Source organism: Lissotriton helveticus, chromosome 4_2, assembly GCF_964261635.1.
Source record: "Lissotriton helveticus chromosome 4_2, aLisHel1.1, whole genome shotgun sequence".
NCBI classification, from domain to species: domain Eukaryota; kingdom Metazoa; phylum Chordata; class Amphibia; order Caudata; family Salamandridae; genus Lissotriton; species Lissotriton helveticus.
Genome location: NC_136064.1, coordinates 123,531,404 through 123,548,249, shown reverse-complemented (window position 1 = coordinate 123,548,249; position 16,846 = coordinate 123,531,404). Strand labels below are relative to the sequence as shown.

General features: G+C 44.2%; 1 pseudogene; it reads left to right on the top strand.

Annotated features, from left to right (window-relative positions):
• LOC144752088 (nicotinamide N-methyltransferase-like) overlaps nt 1-15,843 on the top strand; it is a 54,572-nt pseudogene extending 38,729 nt beyond the window's left edge.
• The last annotated feature ends 1,003 nt before the right edge of the window (nt 15,844-16,846 follow it).

Here is a 16,846-nt window from a genome sequence, read left to right as displayed (position 1 = left end):
AACTCTCTAGTCTTACCTGAAGTTGAGAATATTGTTATCAATCTCGAAACTACTTCGGGCTCTCTGGCACTGGTGCTCATCTACCGCCCCCCCAGTCCATGCCCTCCTTCCCCCTCTCCCTTAGTGAACAGATGGCGAATCTTATTACCAATCACGCTACAGTCCTACTTATCGGGGACCTCCATTTTTGGTACAACAACGTATGCGGCGGGCCACACACAGCAGAACTCTCTGAATTGCTTGTGAGCTTAAACATGACCCAGCTGGTATCTCCCCTACCCACATCAAGGGCCACACCCTTGATCAAATTTGGTCTCACAACGTCACACTGTCAACACCAATAATCTCCCCCTGCATTTGGTCGGATCACCACCTGATTGAATTCACAGTGACTGTCAAAGGCAGGGCTAAGCCTCCTAAGGTGGCAGGAGGCCTGACCCGCAAATGGAGAACACTTGACTCTCAGGGACTCATTGACTCCTTAGCCAGGACGCTTCCCATTATCGACTCCAACTCTAACATTGACTCTTTGGAAACAGACATTGCAACCTGGCTATTGGTGGCCGGTGATAAGCCCACCCCTCTCATTAAATACTCCTGTGCTAGACATGGCAATGCCCATAATTGGTATACCTGCGGCCTAAAGGACCAAAAACGTAAACTTCGTCAACTGGAGAGGAATTGGAGGCGCGGTTACTCTAAGGAAGGTAGATTGCTGTACCTGGAAGCCCGTAAGAACTACAAAGCATCTATTTCCATTGCCAAAGCTGTGCATTTCTCAGAGAGAATACTTACTGCCCACAACAAATCGAGGGACATTTTTAAAATTGTGAATGATCTCAGTAGCGATGATAGAATTCTACTTAGTCAGGCCCCACTCAAGAGCTGTGCAACTCTTTGAACAATTTCTTTGTAGGAAAAATTGCGGTTATTAAGGCCAGCATTCCCCCCACCGCCCATACAGAATTTTATGATGACATATCCAGTAATTCACCCACCTTGACTCACTTCTCAGATATATGTCACAACACTCTCTCAGAACTCATGACCCGTGTCAAATCAGGCTCTCCAAGTGACTGTTGCCCTCCTTTTGTTCTCAGGGACATCTTCGCGGCCTTGCCCCAAAGTATCCCCTCTTTCCTCAATGATTCCCTCAGCAAGGGCGTAGTACCTAGCACCCTCAAGGATGCAACTCTAGTTCCTCTTTTAAAGAAACCTGGGGTAGACCCCTGAAACACCTCCACCTACCGCCCTATCTCCCTATTACCCTGTCTGGCAAAAACGTTGCAGGCTAATGCAAGGTGCCTCTCTAAATTCATCGGAAACTCTGGGTTCTTGGAGCCTAACCAAGCTGGCTTCCGGCCAGCTCACTCGACCGAGTCAGTTATCCTAGCAGTACTAGATACACTGAGAGCAAACGCAGACAGGGGGGTCCCTCAGGTTCTGGTGCTCCTGTATCTGTCGGCCACGTTCGACACGGTCGAACAAGCAGGCATTCACGGCTCTGCATCTGATTGGATCAAGTCATTTCTCACAGGCAGAACACAAGCAGTACGTCTCAGTACCTGCACTGCCCCTAAACTATATACCTCATGTGGGGTGCCGCAGGGCTCGTCCCTCTCCCCACTGCTGTTTAATCTCTATATTCGGCCTCTGATTCACTCACTTAAAGCCAGGAAATAACGCTCTTTAATTACGCTGATGACCTTCAGATTATTTTTCCCTTGGACTCCCCCAACGCCGCTGCTGAATTCCAATCTGTGATGCTCCATATCCAGCACTGGATAAATCTCAATCAGCTAAAACTTAACCCAGGAAATACGGAACTGGTGCTGCCGGGGAACAGCGTTTCTCATTGGGGACCACACTTCTGGCCAAGCTAATTAGGTCCTCCCTTCACCCCTTCCCTCTCAGTGAAAAGCTTAGGGGTGGTTATCAACTCTGACCTCTCACTTAGAAGACATGTGGGGTCCATGATTTCTTTTAGCCTCTTCCAAGTGCGCAAAATCAGGAAGATTTCCCATCTGCTATCTCACGCAGCCCTTGTACAGTGCATTAGTGCTCTCGCGCCTAGACTTCTCTAACTCCCTTTACATTGGGCTACCCCAGACCTTGCTCAAACGTTTGCAAATGATCCAGAACCAGGCGGCAAGGCTAATTCACAAACAGCCGAGATGGCAATTGGCCCTCTCTGCAAAAACTCCACTGGCTGCCCATAGCACAAAGAGCCTCCTTCAAGACAGGCTGCTTAGTTTTCAAAGCACTGCACTGCACTGCAACAGCCCAAAATTCTCAGTAGTCTGATCATAAAGCACGTCCCTACCCGTAACCTCCGCTCAGCCCATCTTCATTTACTTACCACTCCCACTGGTAAGTTGAAAAGGCAGGGAGGGTGCAGGTTCTCATTCCTTGCACCCAGGCTCTGGAACTCCCTCCCCCTCACAATTAAGACCTGCGGCAACCTATTGAGCTTTAGAAAGGCCATGAAAACTTGCCTATTCGTACAAGCCTGCTAACCTGGCCCACCGCAACAACATCATACATAATCAGTGCCACAAAACTTATGGTGACAGTGCGCTTTACAAGCTCCTATTTAAAAAAAAGAGACCTCTGAACACGTATGACTAGGCTACCCTTATTGACAATAATCTTTCTGAAGTGACACAATTACCTTCACTAATTCTACTTCAGCAAATTATCATGTACACCCTTGAATCCAAGCTCAACCCTCACCTGTTCTCTTTGTCATCCTTTGACAACCAAAACGCACTAACCCCCACTGAATATCACAGCTGAAACATATGCAAGCAAGGGATACCCTTCCAACGTCCTAACCATCCACACACTGCAGATGAGCTCTACATAAGACCCTGGAGACAACCGAGATCTGGAGAGGCTATGAGGTCAAAGGAGAGCCTGAGAGGTTACATGGAAGACTCATGTGACATGAGAAGAACAAACTTGTAACATATAAATGATATGATGTTGGGGGAACACCAGAAAGCGGAAAAACTTACCTGGCACGCCAACGGGCAGGGCAGGGCCGTGAGGTGAACGGCGGCATTTTCCCCTACCGGCGGAGGAGCGCTGGGAAACCCGCCGAACCACAGCCCCCAGCAGCCTCAGGGGCGGCGCGCCTGTGACGCGCTTGGAGCGCCCGGAGGCGCTTGATAAATGCTGACCTCCCAGGAGCCCAGGGGGGAACACCAGAAAGCTGAAAAACTTACCCGGCATGCCAACGGGCAGGGCAGGGCCGTGAGGTGAACGGCGGCATTTTCCCCTACCGGCGGTGGAGCGCTGGGAGACCCGCCGAACCACAGCCCCCAGCAGCCTCAGGGGCGGCGCGCCTGTGACGCGCTTGGAGCGCCCGGAGGCGCTTGATAAACGCTGATCTCCCTCTCGCCCCGCGAGTCGTGCGCGGGAGGCGCCAGGGAGAAGCCCGGGACAAGGGCGGGTCCGTCTGTGGCCGTCCGGGGACGCCCAGGGACGGGACGGGCCACCCCCCTTGGCATTACTTGTGAGTACGGGCAAGTGGTAAATTGTGGATTTAACTTTGTTCAATTTTAAATAGCTGCCCGTGACTTCTGAACTACCCCCAAAAATGTCTATCCAATCCACCTTACCAGATAACTATTTATTGAAAGTAGTTAACAGAATTAATAGCGATAGAAGGAAATCGCTAGGTAAAAGTACTTTACCAGACCTCCCTTTGGTTTTGCCTCCGGATCCCAATAATGCTGGTATAAATACCACCAATGACACTGTTATAGCAGCTGAGACTGATAATACCGGTATCAATGTTGAATCTATTGAGGCCCCCGATAACTTGACTGTGGTGGAAGATAATCCGTGTGAGACCTCTGAAGGTACCCCTCAGCAGTCCATCAGGGCTACAAAATGTATGAGAACATGCAGGAAAACAGCTCCTAAACGGGGAAATCATTCTGTCAGAAAAAACAAAAAAGACATCATACACAAGGAGAACATTGAGGAAATAGGGGCATTATCTAAAGACAGCTGTGTTTCTATTAAGCCCGACCAAATTGACTTGTTAGTGAATACTATCGATAATAAATTCAAAATGGTTGTAGAGCCCTTGTTAGTTAAAATTGATGATCTGTGGGCGGAAGTACTGAGACTAAGGGCTGTGGTGGATCAGCATTCAGTTAATTTGGATAAATCCATATCAAATGTTAAAGATACAACGTGCCCAAACTCAGCACCAATACAGGAAAGGGTACAACCACGACATACAAATAGTGCCCCCTCTACTGCTAATACTGGGAAACAACTATCTAAAGAGTTACCTGTATTGACACGCCCATTAGCTCAGGAAGTGGGCCGACCCTCACAGTTGCCGGCAGCTGGGTCAACAAGCGTAGCGTCGGGTAGTTCACATCCTGATCATTACCAGCTCCAAACAGGGGAAAGACTGTTTTGGTGCCAGCTGTGTCAGCTACACCTGCTGCCACAGGGGGGGACTAATGGGGTACCTGTAAGGATATGTAGGCGCCCAGTAGACCTTCCCCCTGAATGTGTACCCTATGTTGTGGTTTTAACTAATGTCCCGACTCTAACTCAGGCCCCGTATACCCAAGAGTCGGTGGATTCTCTAAAAAATAAAACAACCTCATGGCTTAACCGCCACTGTGGTTACCCAGTTGGCTACTCTGATCAAATTATTTCTATCAGAAGAGTCAATTGGATTGGTAATACTAGGAAGACCTGTGGGGGGGACTGCGTGATTATTAATTTTAAACATCCGCAACATGTTGCGACTGTCCTACTCAGAGCGGCCTCACTCACGCAGTCGGAGACAGATGTCGTTGCAAGACCATTGGGCTATTTCTATAACCATCTTAACAGGTTGCCTTCTGCTAGTAGCTGGGAGGGGGCAAAGAACAATATCAATTATCCATCTATTGTAAATAGACCTGGGTTATCCACCTTTTGTCCCGGTTTCCAGGATGGTACACCTATCCCGCCGATACACATGTTGAATTCTGCCCCTGGCGGGAATAGATTTATAACACACACTCCCAATCTTTTATCAGCCTGTGATAGTACCTTGTCACCTGTTAATGGGATGGTTTACCAAGTCCCAATCCAGAATAGGTACCAGTCGTTGAGTTTCCTGGACCAAAATGATTGACATGAGATTGATCCGGTTCTTGTGAGAATTGTAAACAGTAATAATATTGGAGAGTTAACTATGCCCGCAAATGAACTGGTTAATAATGTGAATGTAGATTGTATGTCTGTTGGGGGAGAAGTTGAGAATTTAATATATAACATAGAGCTTTTTAACTCAGATGATAACATGTCCGTATTTAATGACGGAACGCCTATTGCCAGCCATGATAGGGAAAGGGTAACTTGTTATATCGCCAGCTGGAATATTGCAGGCCTGATGGCCAAGGAGGATATGCTAGGATGGAAAGATTTTACTAGTTTATTTGACATCATGTGCCTACAGGAAACCTGGTGCAAAAACTTTAAGGGCAGTGATGGCTTTGTATCCTATGAACTTCCTGCCTTGGCATCGCCCCATGGTAGAGCAAAAGGAGGGCTGTTGGTTCTGATTTCAGTCAAGTTACCTATTTCGGTGAAAACGCATGTAATAGTGGGGGCTCATTCCCAAATTTTATGGCTAGCACAAGAAGCCGGTAGAAATATACTTTTGATTAATTTCTACAATAATATATTTGATGGCACCAGGCACACAGCAATTAATGATTTAGATAATGCACTGAGTAACTTTGTGAAAAATTTTAATGGCGTTTATGAATTTATTTTTGTGAGGGATTTTAATATTTCAGTTTGTCCCTTATCATCTTAGAAGTTATGTGGTGTCTATAATCGCTCAGGGGATGCTGATGTTCATTTTCCCCATCATTTGTATGGAGAAACCCTGAACAACTTCCTGATAGATTATGACATGGAAATCATGGAAAATGCTAAGAACGACCTGGGAGAAAGTATACCGACTTTCAAAGGGAGGGGGGCCAATACTGTTATTGATTTTATGTGCATGTCCTCTAACCTAATCCCCATGTGCTCAGAGCCCAAGGTGGTTGATGTAATGCTAAGTGACCATAACTGCTTAATTACTGAAGCCATGATTTGGAAACCTGTCCCCACACTCGATATGGGTATTATTGTCAATATCGAACCCCATAGACCAAATGGTTTCAGGTTGAGGTGGAAAGGAGAAAAAGCCGATATAACATCTGATTCCATCATCAATAGCTGTTTGATGGAAATTACGGCAATCCTCGAACAGGATGAAACTGTGGCTGCCAGTATTGATCACTTCGATAGAATTAATTCAACCATCAATAAGAAGTTCACTAAAGAGGTAGGGCACAAGAGTAGACAAAAAAGGGGGTGGTTTGACCATGCTTGTTCTAATGCCCGGAGGGACCTTAAAGAGGCCTTAGCAGCCAAACCAAGAGATAAGAGTCTGGTGATTCAACTTAGGCAGGATTATAAACTGATCCTTAAACGCAGAAAGGCTGAACTCCAGCAGGAAGCATGGGACAATCTCAGCCAAGCAGCAGAACTAAAGAATTGTACTTTGTTTTGGACCACGGTGAATAGCCCATTCCTTAAGGACGAGAAGGTGCCAGAGCTCACATCAAATGTGAGCATGGAATCATGGATTCAACATTTTTCCATTATTTTTGACTCTGGTAATAGACCGGCCTCCTATGGCGAAGGCTGGCCCATCGCTGCCTTAAATATCACCATAGATGAGGTCATGGTTAGTATAAGAGCAAGTAAGGGGGGGAAGGCCCAGGGACCTGATGGGGTACCCATAGATGTGTATAAGACCGCCCCGGAGATTTGGGGCCCATTGTTGGTCAAGATCTTCAATGCAGCAGTTAGCTGTAAAATACCGTCTACTTGGGCAGAATCAATTATCGTCCCTATCTATAAGAAAGGTGACCGGGGCGATGCCAAAAATTATCGACCAATATCCATACTGGACTCATCTGTTAAAGTTATGAGTCGGGTCCTTTTAGTCAGATTAGAGGAATGGGCAGAGGCCAATGAGATTTTAACTAACAGTCAGTTTGGGTTCAGAAAAGGTCGTGGCACCATTGAGCAGTGCTTGAATTTAGAACTTTTGGTAGGGAAATATACCCAGGCCAAAAAAGGGTCACTTTATCTATGCTTTGCTGACCTAAGCAGCGCTTTCGATATGGTAGACCACGCTATATTATGGGCTAAACTGATTGAAATGGGAGCTCCCAAAGGTATAGTTTACCTTTTGGCCCGCCTGTACGAAAAACTTAGCACCAGTGTTCGGTATGGACCCAATGGGGAGTGTACGAGTGTTTTAGCACCCCTACTTTTTACACTCTTCATAAATGAGGTGGATTCTGTTCTGCAGACAGTTACGGCAGACATACCTAGAGTTAACAACCTTAACATTCCTGTGTTACTCTATGCGGACGACGCCGTGCTGCTGTCCAGGACCCCCCTGGGTCTCCAACGCTTGATGGACAGGTTTGTGCAGTTCATCAAAAGTAGGAAACTGGTGATTAATAGGTCGAAAACTTATGTGATGGAGTGCGGGCCAGGACGAGCTAAAACAAAAGTTAATTCCCATTATTTTATAGAAGGCGAACCGGTTCAAAAAGTTGACAACTTCTGTTATTTGGGGATCACTTTTTCTAAAAATGGTAGCTGGGATATTGAACATAAAGCTGTTAAAACAAAGATGATCAGGAGTGCTAATGGGGTTTTTGTATTTGCCAAGAAGCTGGGGAATAGACGCATTATGGACATGTTAAAATTTTTTCAATCTAGATGTCTCTCTGCGGCCCTTTACGGGGCTGGAATTTGGGGTGTGTCACCAGCCGGGAGTCTACAGGTGGAGGAGAATAATTTCCTGAAAAGGCTCCTGTGCTTACCCAAATCTACCTCCAACAACTTGGTTCATAAGGAAACAGGGACTCAATTCCTGAATGATATGATCATGTTAAGACCCTTATTACTGTGGCGCTCTGTTTGGCTGAATGATGGCACCTCATTGAATAGAGCCATTATTGAGGATTGCCTCTCTTTGGACCAGCACTTAAAGATCCCTTGGATCAAATACATTATCGATCGTTTTCAAAAGGTTTTTGGGTTTAATGTGACCTATGATCGATACTGTGCCTCTGATATCTCCAAGTCAAATTTGAAAATTACTTTTTTGAATTATTGCATAGAGAGGCGTGCTTTGGAGGAATCTAAACTATCTACATGTAAGCTGTACAATAGCATGAATGATTTTACTGGATTTCATCCTTACTTGACACAGGTGACCGGAGTTTCGCACCAGTTTGTACTAACCAGAATGAGGATGGGAACAGTACATTATCTGGTTTGCGTGCCCTAATGTAAAAATGCGTCCTACTGGACCCTGTGCTTGTGATAATAATGCAGAACAGAGCACTACGCACTTTCTTTTATCATGCCAATTGTATAGTTAACTACGGAAAATCTTCTTAAAGCCCATGTTGAAAAGATTTGGAGTAAGAACAATTACTGACTCTATGAAACTGCTTTTTAATTTGCACCATCCGGACATTTGCTTTTTTACGGCTACTTTCCTGCTTAAGGCAATTGGTGCCAGGAAAAGTATGTGCTTTTAATCATTTTAACTATTTATTCCATCGCCCTCTGGATAACAAATGTATTATGTGTTTCTTTTTTAATCAATGAAATGTTTGTATCTGTAATTGTATGTGCTTTTATGGACATGTTTTTTATGCTCCGAATAAAGCTTTATGAATTGAATTGAATTGATATGATGTTGTACTGGACATTTTCATTTTTTCTAGTTTTCTGATTTTTAATTCACTGAAGTATAAATGTTTATTCTAAACAGGTCAGGTGAAAGGAGACTCAGTAATTGTTCTTTCCATTGGGCCCTATGCCCACTACCCTCTTCCAATCTGTGAATATTTCAACGAGATTACCTTTGCCTGCGCAGATGACAAGTCCATCCAAGAGTTATAGAAATGGTGGAAGAATGAGCCTGATGCCATGGATTACTGTCATGCTATGAAGATGATTTGTGATCTCCAGGGAAGTGGGTAAGGAGTTTGTTCCACATTAACACATCCCTGCTTTGCTTTCCTATTACAAGGGGACACGTTTAAAAAACATTACGTTTTTAACATCTCAGTTAGAATTGCAAAAGAAGGAATACAATAGCGAATAATCTTCTCTGTGCTATACTTCGGATTCAACAACTCAGTTACCCAGCTTTGGTGATAAAACAACGGCTCACTAGGCTAACCTTCGTTCTGTTTTGTCATAACTTACTTCGTAGAATAGCTTCAATGCCTTACCAAGTCATTTCCAGATCTTGATTTTAAAAATGTTCGTCTAGTCCCTCACTCTGACATGTACCAGTATATATACTGCTAAATTCATATGCTCAGACTGTGCAAAAACAGTTTCACACAAGTGGGAAAGAAGAGGATGTTTTAGATTGCTGCCTTCCTCTTTACTTTACAGTGCACATAAAATAAATATACCTCCCCTGTTGGCTACTGAATATTTAGGGTATTAGGAGATTACCATGTTATGACTCTAGTCTCTTTGCTTGATGGCATGCTTTTTCACTGGATTAGACATCTAGCACTTGTACTTGCAGTCAAACATCCACCTGTCGTATGACCTGCCCGTCCATCATTTGGAAATATGAGGGTCCAGATGAGTGCATGTTTTTTAACATCCACATTTTCATCATGTGTTGAAACATGTCAATGATAAAAGTCATTTACGTTCTGTAGTGTGGACCTCTTATTTTAATTGCTTGACATTAAAATCATACCAATAAAAACAATTTATGGACCTCTCCATACACAGTCAAAGTTTAGACACTAAGTGTAGTGTGAAATATAATACCTGGCAGTCTTAGAACTCCCAAACCTATCTCTCTAATGAAACCCCAAACAGACAGACTGACAGATTGACAGACTGTTAGAAATTAAGGCTCAAATTGGCAGAGTTATACACCCTGTCAGAGAAGGAACCACAATCCTAGTCAGGGTAATTCAGTCACACTCCCTAAATTAACCTGTGCTCACCCTCTGGTAGCTTGAGCAGTCAGGCTTAACTTAAGAGCAATGTACAAAGTATTAGAGCAACACTTCAAACAGTGAAACAATGAAAGGAAAAGAGAAGAATCCACACAAGGTTAGCAAACCAGAGCCTAATTTAATCCGAAACATGTTACAAAAGCAACAAAAATTCAGTAAGAAGAACCAGAGTTATGAATTTTTAAAGAATAGCTGCAAATTTAGAGCTTAGAAGCATAAAGTGTCAACTTGGGCCATCTGGTCAATCCAAAGGTTCAGGAAAATCAGAATGGAGCATGGGTAGGATACAGGGACCAACCTTGTCCTGCTGAAAAGGTACCTCTGTTGAGGATTTATTGACATTGAGATGCGAGGAATAGGGAGGTGATGTGTCACTTTCAATCCCTAGGATTTGTGGGCGATGTTGCATTTTGAGCTGCTCACTTGGAGATGTGTCGTCATCGTGCAGCACCAGATGTAGGTAATACTTTATTATTTAAGACATGCAAGTGAAGCATCTGTGCCGGAGATGTGCAGGTTCCAGCAGACGCAACAATGACAATGCACGGATTTTGAAGATGCAGCACAAATAACCTACTTCAACCACCCAGGACTGGATTAGCACCACTTAGAAGGGTAGGACTCACAGATGGCAGAGACGAGGTGCTATTGAAGTGCTGCTGACATTCTTTGATGGCCCTGAGACTTCAAAACAAGAAACAAGCACACAAATCATTGGAGACACTTGGAGTTCAAGTGGTGTAGGTCCAAACCATCTTACCCTGGCAGAGAGGGCAGCAGGCATGTAAGCCACAGCAGTTCTTCCAAAGAAGTCCAGCACAATGAAAGTCCATTAGTTGACCTCTTCCTGCCAGAGTATCCACAGGCCCAGAACTATATTTAGTTGGTAGGGCAGGGGCAATGCTCCAGCTCTCAGAACCAGTAGTGCCTTTGAAGTGTGGGACACTTGAAAGAGTGACTTTTGAAGTGCAAAAAATCCTACCTTCCAGGCGTGGGCTCCAGACTCACTTCAAGGAGTTAAGCAATCCTTTGTGTGGGAGCATGTCAAAGCCCAATGAGGTGTGTAAGCTCCTCCCTCCATCCTTCCCTGAATGACTCATGAGTATGTTAATGGCCCATCAGACACACCTAAGCAACCTTTGCATGTGGCTGTGTGGAAGAAATGCACAAGCCAGCTTGTTACCCACCCCAGATGTGTATCATAGAAAGGCATCAGGCACACAGAGGTGAAGAGCAGAAAAATGCCAACTGTATATGAGTGGTATTTTTAAATCTATAATATTAAATCAAACGTTACTATTAATGGAGGATTTTTGTTACAAATCCATATGTACCAAAAATGAAAAGTCTATTCTTTCTCAATCAGAAATGTCATTGATTAAATGTAACAAGGAATTTCCAATGTTAACGCAGGACAATTGTAGGCCTCAAAGCAGAGAAAATAAAGTTAATTGGGAGTTTCCCACTGACAGTATATGTACAACTAAAATGTATATGCCCTACCTTTTACTTACTCCCAATCCCGTCCTATGGGCTACATAGGGTCTACCTTGGTGGTGCCATAGTTGTAAGAAAAGGATGGGGTTAAGTTTTGGCACGGGATTTTAAAACGCAAGTCGACATGGCAATAAAGTTGCACAAACAGAGTCTGCATTGGCAAGCCTGAGACATATTTAAAGGGCTACTTAAGTGGGTTGCACAATCAGTGCTGCAGATGCATTACTTGCAAAAACAACAATTCATAAATGGAATGTTGCACAATGGCAAAACATTCACCCCCAGTCACAGATCTGGGTTTAATCCATAGGGTTTTTGCTCACCACACCACTCCAGCAAATCGGTCTTGACCCTGTGCCTCATGGGAACAGTCCAGCCCGAACTGCCACGCCATGTCTTCCCTGGACCAGAACCAAGCATCCTAGGACCGGTTTCTGGCTATCAGCCTTAATCAGGCAGGATAGCTTGACTCCAGTGGCATGGAGAGCACGGGACTCATGTCTGAGCTTACCCGTCCTACTCGGGGTGACAAATGCAAAAACAAAAATTGATGGATGGAATGTTGCACAATGGTAAAACATTCACCCCCAGTCACAGATCTGGGTGTAATCCATCATTATTTTGCTCACCACACCACCCCAGTTCAGACATGGCCATATGCAAATCAGTCTTGACTCTGTACCTCAGGGGAACTGTCCAGCCCGAATTGCCAATCTATGTCTTCCCTGGACCAGAACCAAGCATCCTATGACTGGTTTCTGGCAATCAGCCATCATCAGCCAGGATAGCTTGATTCCAGTGGCATGGAGAGTACGGGACTTACGTCTGAGCATACCTGTCCCACTCGGGGTGACAAAAGCAAAAAAAACAATTGATGCATAGATTGTTGCACATTGGCAAAACATTCACCCCCAGTCACAGATCTGGGTTTTAATCCATCTTTATTTTGCTCACCAGACGATCCCAGTTCAGACATGGCCATATACAAATCAGTCTTGACCCTGTGCCTCATGAGGACAGTCCAGCCGGAATTGCCAAGCTATGTCTTCCCTGGACCAGAACCAAGCATCCTATGACTGGTTTCTGGCAATCAGCCATCATCAGCCAGGATAGCTTGATTCCAGGGGCATGGAGAGTACGGGACTTACGTCTGAGCATACCCGTCCCACTCGGGGTGACAAATGCAAAAACAACAATTGATGCATAGATTGTTGCACATTGGCAAAACATTCACCCCCAGTCACAGATCTGGGTTTAATCCATCGTTATTTTGCTCACCACACCACCCCAGTTCAGACATGGCCATATGCAAATCAGTCTGACCCTGTGCCTCATGGGAACAGTCCAGCCCGAACTGCCAAGCCATGTCTTCCCTGGACCATACATTACTAACGTTTGATGAACAGAACCTGTGCACCTTTAGTGCACTGTGCTAGAGACTTTTAGGTAAACTAAATAGGCCAATTGTAGATGAACCAAACTGATCATGTTTTAGGGAGGGAGCACATGCACTTTAGCAATGGCTAGCAATGTTAAAGTATCCAGAGTCTTCATGTCTTGTAGGGGCATTGCACCCAAAAACAGGGGATTCATCGTCAAAACTAACTCTCTATAAATATAGGACTGGACTGTGCTTAAAGACAATTTCCAAATGACAGGAGAATGGCTATACATTCTGGTGTAGGATATCCCATGAAATTCTACAAAACAGGAGGTGAGACAAAAAGGCTCAATTAACGTTAAAACGTGATGACATAGTAGAGGTAATATTGTCAAACAAACAGATGGCTGGCAGGTAGACATTTTTCAAAAGTTCCCTTGCAGAAACTTGATAATTTCACCACAGGATATTATACCAAAAAAAGGTCTGGGAGAATTTAGACTAAACTAAAGGATATCAACCAATGATAGTTTGAAACCGCTGGGGCTGTATCATGATGGGATTTTTGTAGACACTCTATGTGGTTGCTCTTTGCTTTTTCTAAAAACATTGATACATTTCTTAAAGATCTTTGTTGGCCTTAATGCCATTTATTACAATCTATCTCTAAGTTTCCCATCGGTCACCTTTGTGTTTTATATGGATCAACAAAATATACACACTGAAAACAGGCAACCTAACAATATTTAGGACTAGAACTTTCTCAGAAGATATTTAGGCAACAATTTTCTAGGCGGGTAATATAGATGGTTTCTAAAAGTGAGTTGATGGACAGAATGCAGAACAATGTCATACATTCACCCCAGTACAAAGATCTGGGCCTAAATCCATCATGTGGAGTGCAAAAAAACGATGGATTTAGGCCCAGATCTCTGTTCTGGGGTGAATGTATGACATTGTTCTGCATTCTGTCCATCAACTGTTGGTTTTACATTTGTCACCCCGAGTGGGATGGGTATGCTCAGACGTGAGTCCCATGCCTTCCACACCACTGGAGTCAAGCTATCCTGACTGAAGACGGCTGATAGCCAAAAACCGGTCCTAGGATGCTTGATTCTGGTCCGGGAAAGACATGGCTTGGCAGTTCGGGCTGGACTGTTCCCATGAGGCACAGGGTCAAGACTGATTTGCATAAGGCAATGTCTGAACTGGGGTGGTGTGGAGTGCAAATAAATGCTGAATTTAGGCCCAGATATCTGTACTTGGGTGAATGTATGACATTGTTCTGCATTCTGTCCATCAACTGTTGGTTTTACATTTGTCACCCCAAGTGGGTTGGGTATGCTCAGACGTGAGTCCCATGCTCTCCACTCCACTGGAGTCAAGCTATCCTGGCTGAAGACTGCTGATATCCAGAAACCGGTCCTAGGATGCTTGATTCTGGTCCAGGAAAGACATGGCTTGACAGTTCGGGCTGGACTGTTCCCATGAGGCACAGGGTCAAGGCTGATTTGCATACGGCCATGTCTGAACTGGGGTGGTGTGGAGTGCAAAAAAAATGATGGATTTAGGGTCAGATCTCTGTACTGGGGTGAATGAATGATATTGTTCTGCATTCTGTCCATCAACTGTTGGTTTTACATTTGTCACCCCGAGTGGGAAGGGTATGCTCAGACGAGAGTTCCATGCTCTCCACACCACTGGAGTCAAGCTATCCTGGCTGAAGCCAGAAACTGGTCCTAGGATGCTTGATTCTGGTCCAGGAAAGACATGGCTTGGCAGTTTGGGCTGGACTGTTCCCATGAGGCACAGGGTCAAGGCTGATTGCATAAGGCCATGCCTGAACTGGGGTGGTATGGAGTGCAAAAAAACAATGGATTTAGGCCCAGATCTCTGTACTGGGGTGAATGTATGACATTGTTCTGCATTCTGTCCATCAATTGCTGGTTTTACATTTGTCACCCCGAGTGGGATGGGTATGCTCAGATGTGAATCCCATGCTCTCCACACCACTGGAGTCAAGCTATCCAGGCTGAAGAAGGCTGATAGCCAGAAACCGGTCCTAGGATGCTTAATTCTCATCTAGGAAAGACATGGCTTGGCAGTTCGGGCTGGACTGTTCCCTTGACGCTCAGGGTCAAGGCTGATTTGCTTAAGACCAAAGTCTGAACTGGGTGGTGTGGAGTGCAAAAAAAGATGGATTTAGGCCCAGATCTCTGTACTGGGGGGAATGTATGACATTGCTCTGCATTCTGTCCATCAACTGTTGGATAGAAAGTGCACAGCACAGGTTCTGGCAGCAGCCATCTTGAAAACATTTATACATTTTTGCATAACAGCTATGATGATAGTAATCTTTGCATTACAAAAAATGAGTCAGTCAACAATTGAAAACATATTAATCACCTTCTATCTCAATGTTTTAGTGAAAAATGGACGGAGAAGCAACAGATGCTACAAAGAAAAGTCAAAAGAGACCTGAATTTTGATGTCAGTAGCTGTAACCCTTTGTCTCCCATTATTCACCCCCAGGCTGACTGTCTGCTCCTGGCACACTGTTTGGAGCACTTTGTCACAGACAAGAAGTCCTACTGTGAAGCTCTTGAAAACATCTCTTCACTGTTAAATCCGGGAGGACATCTGATAATGATTACAAAATTATATGCAACATTTTACATGTGTGGTGACTACACGTTTCCTGTTTTCTGCTTGGATGAGGATATTCTGAAGGATGCTCTCAAGGGGGCTGGTTTTGCCATTGAGGAAGATTACATGTATCCTCGTAAAAAAGAAACTTTGTACAGTGTAGCTGATTATAAATATTTTGTCATTTTAAAAGCTCCCAAAGAACAAAAAATATAATCTTTCAGTAAATGAATAGTAGACTTACAGGAAGCAAACTGATGAAAAAGTAAGCTCAGGTGAGTGTCAAATTGATTTTTTTGTCATTTCCCAATGATGTACTGTCTTTAAAAATATTATAATTCCCTTATAATTGGAGTGAAATGCTGGTAAAACATCAAAGTAGTCCATCATGCTGGACAATGTTGAGTAAGAATAGTGAATAAAACTGCATAAATACAATCAATAAACAATGATGTCATCCTAACTCCTGGACATGACTTTCCTTTCAATACTTCTCAATACTGGTGTTTTGTTTTTTACTCTAAACCCCAAGGATCTGTATCCTCGTACAGCAATTATATTCATAACCCAGAGGCCTGAATGGATAGCAGTTCTCGGGACAAATGTGTCTGTATTTGACTTTAACTTCATTTTAGCTCTATGAATAAAATTACATTAGGGGAGGTTAAGCAGGGTGACCATGCACTCATGCTTTCTTTAAATGTATTATTGAAGTTAAGAGGTCAGTTTATTCTGCTTCAGTCAGTGGCACATGTTGAAATGCATTAATTTCAAACTCAAGGCTTCAAACATAAGACTTGGAAGAGTTTAGGAAGGAGGAAATGCTATGATGATGTTTTCAAGAGTGATCCAATAGATGGTGTCACATTTGTGTGTTCTGCTTCAGGACTAACTCAGTCTAACCAAAGATTGCTGCTCCCAGCCCATGAGCACTCTGGGTGCATTGGGACCAGACAGAGGAGATGGCCAGCCCATGTACTTCAAAACCTCTCAAGATACAGTTTAGGAACAGAGTGACACCAGTGGCCACACTGTGGCTGTGGCCACATCCTGCACTGAAAGCTCACTGAACTTCTTTCAGGCTGGAGAAAGATCAGGATGTGCCTGGGGGCGGGCTGCAGGTGATGGGCAGCCCATGTACTTCAGACTCTTCTCATGATACAGACTAGGGCCACTTCCTGCAGTTAAAGCTTAATGGACATCAGTTGTACAAACCCAC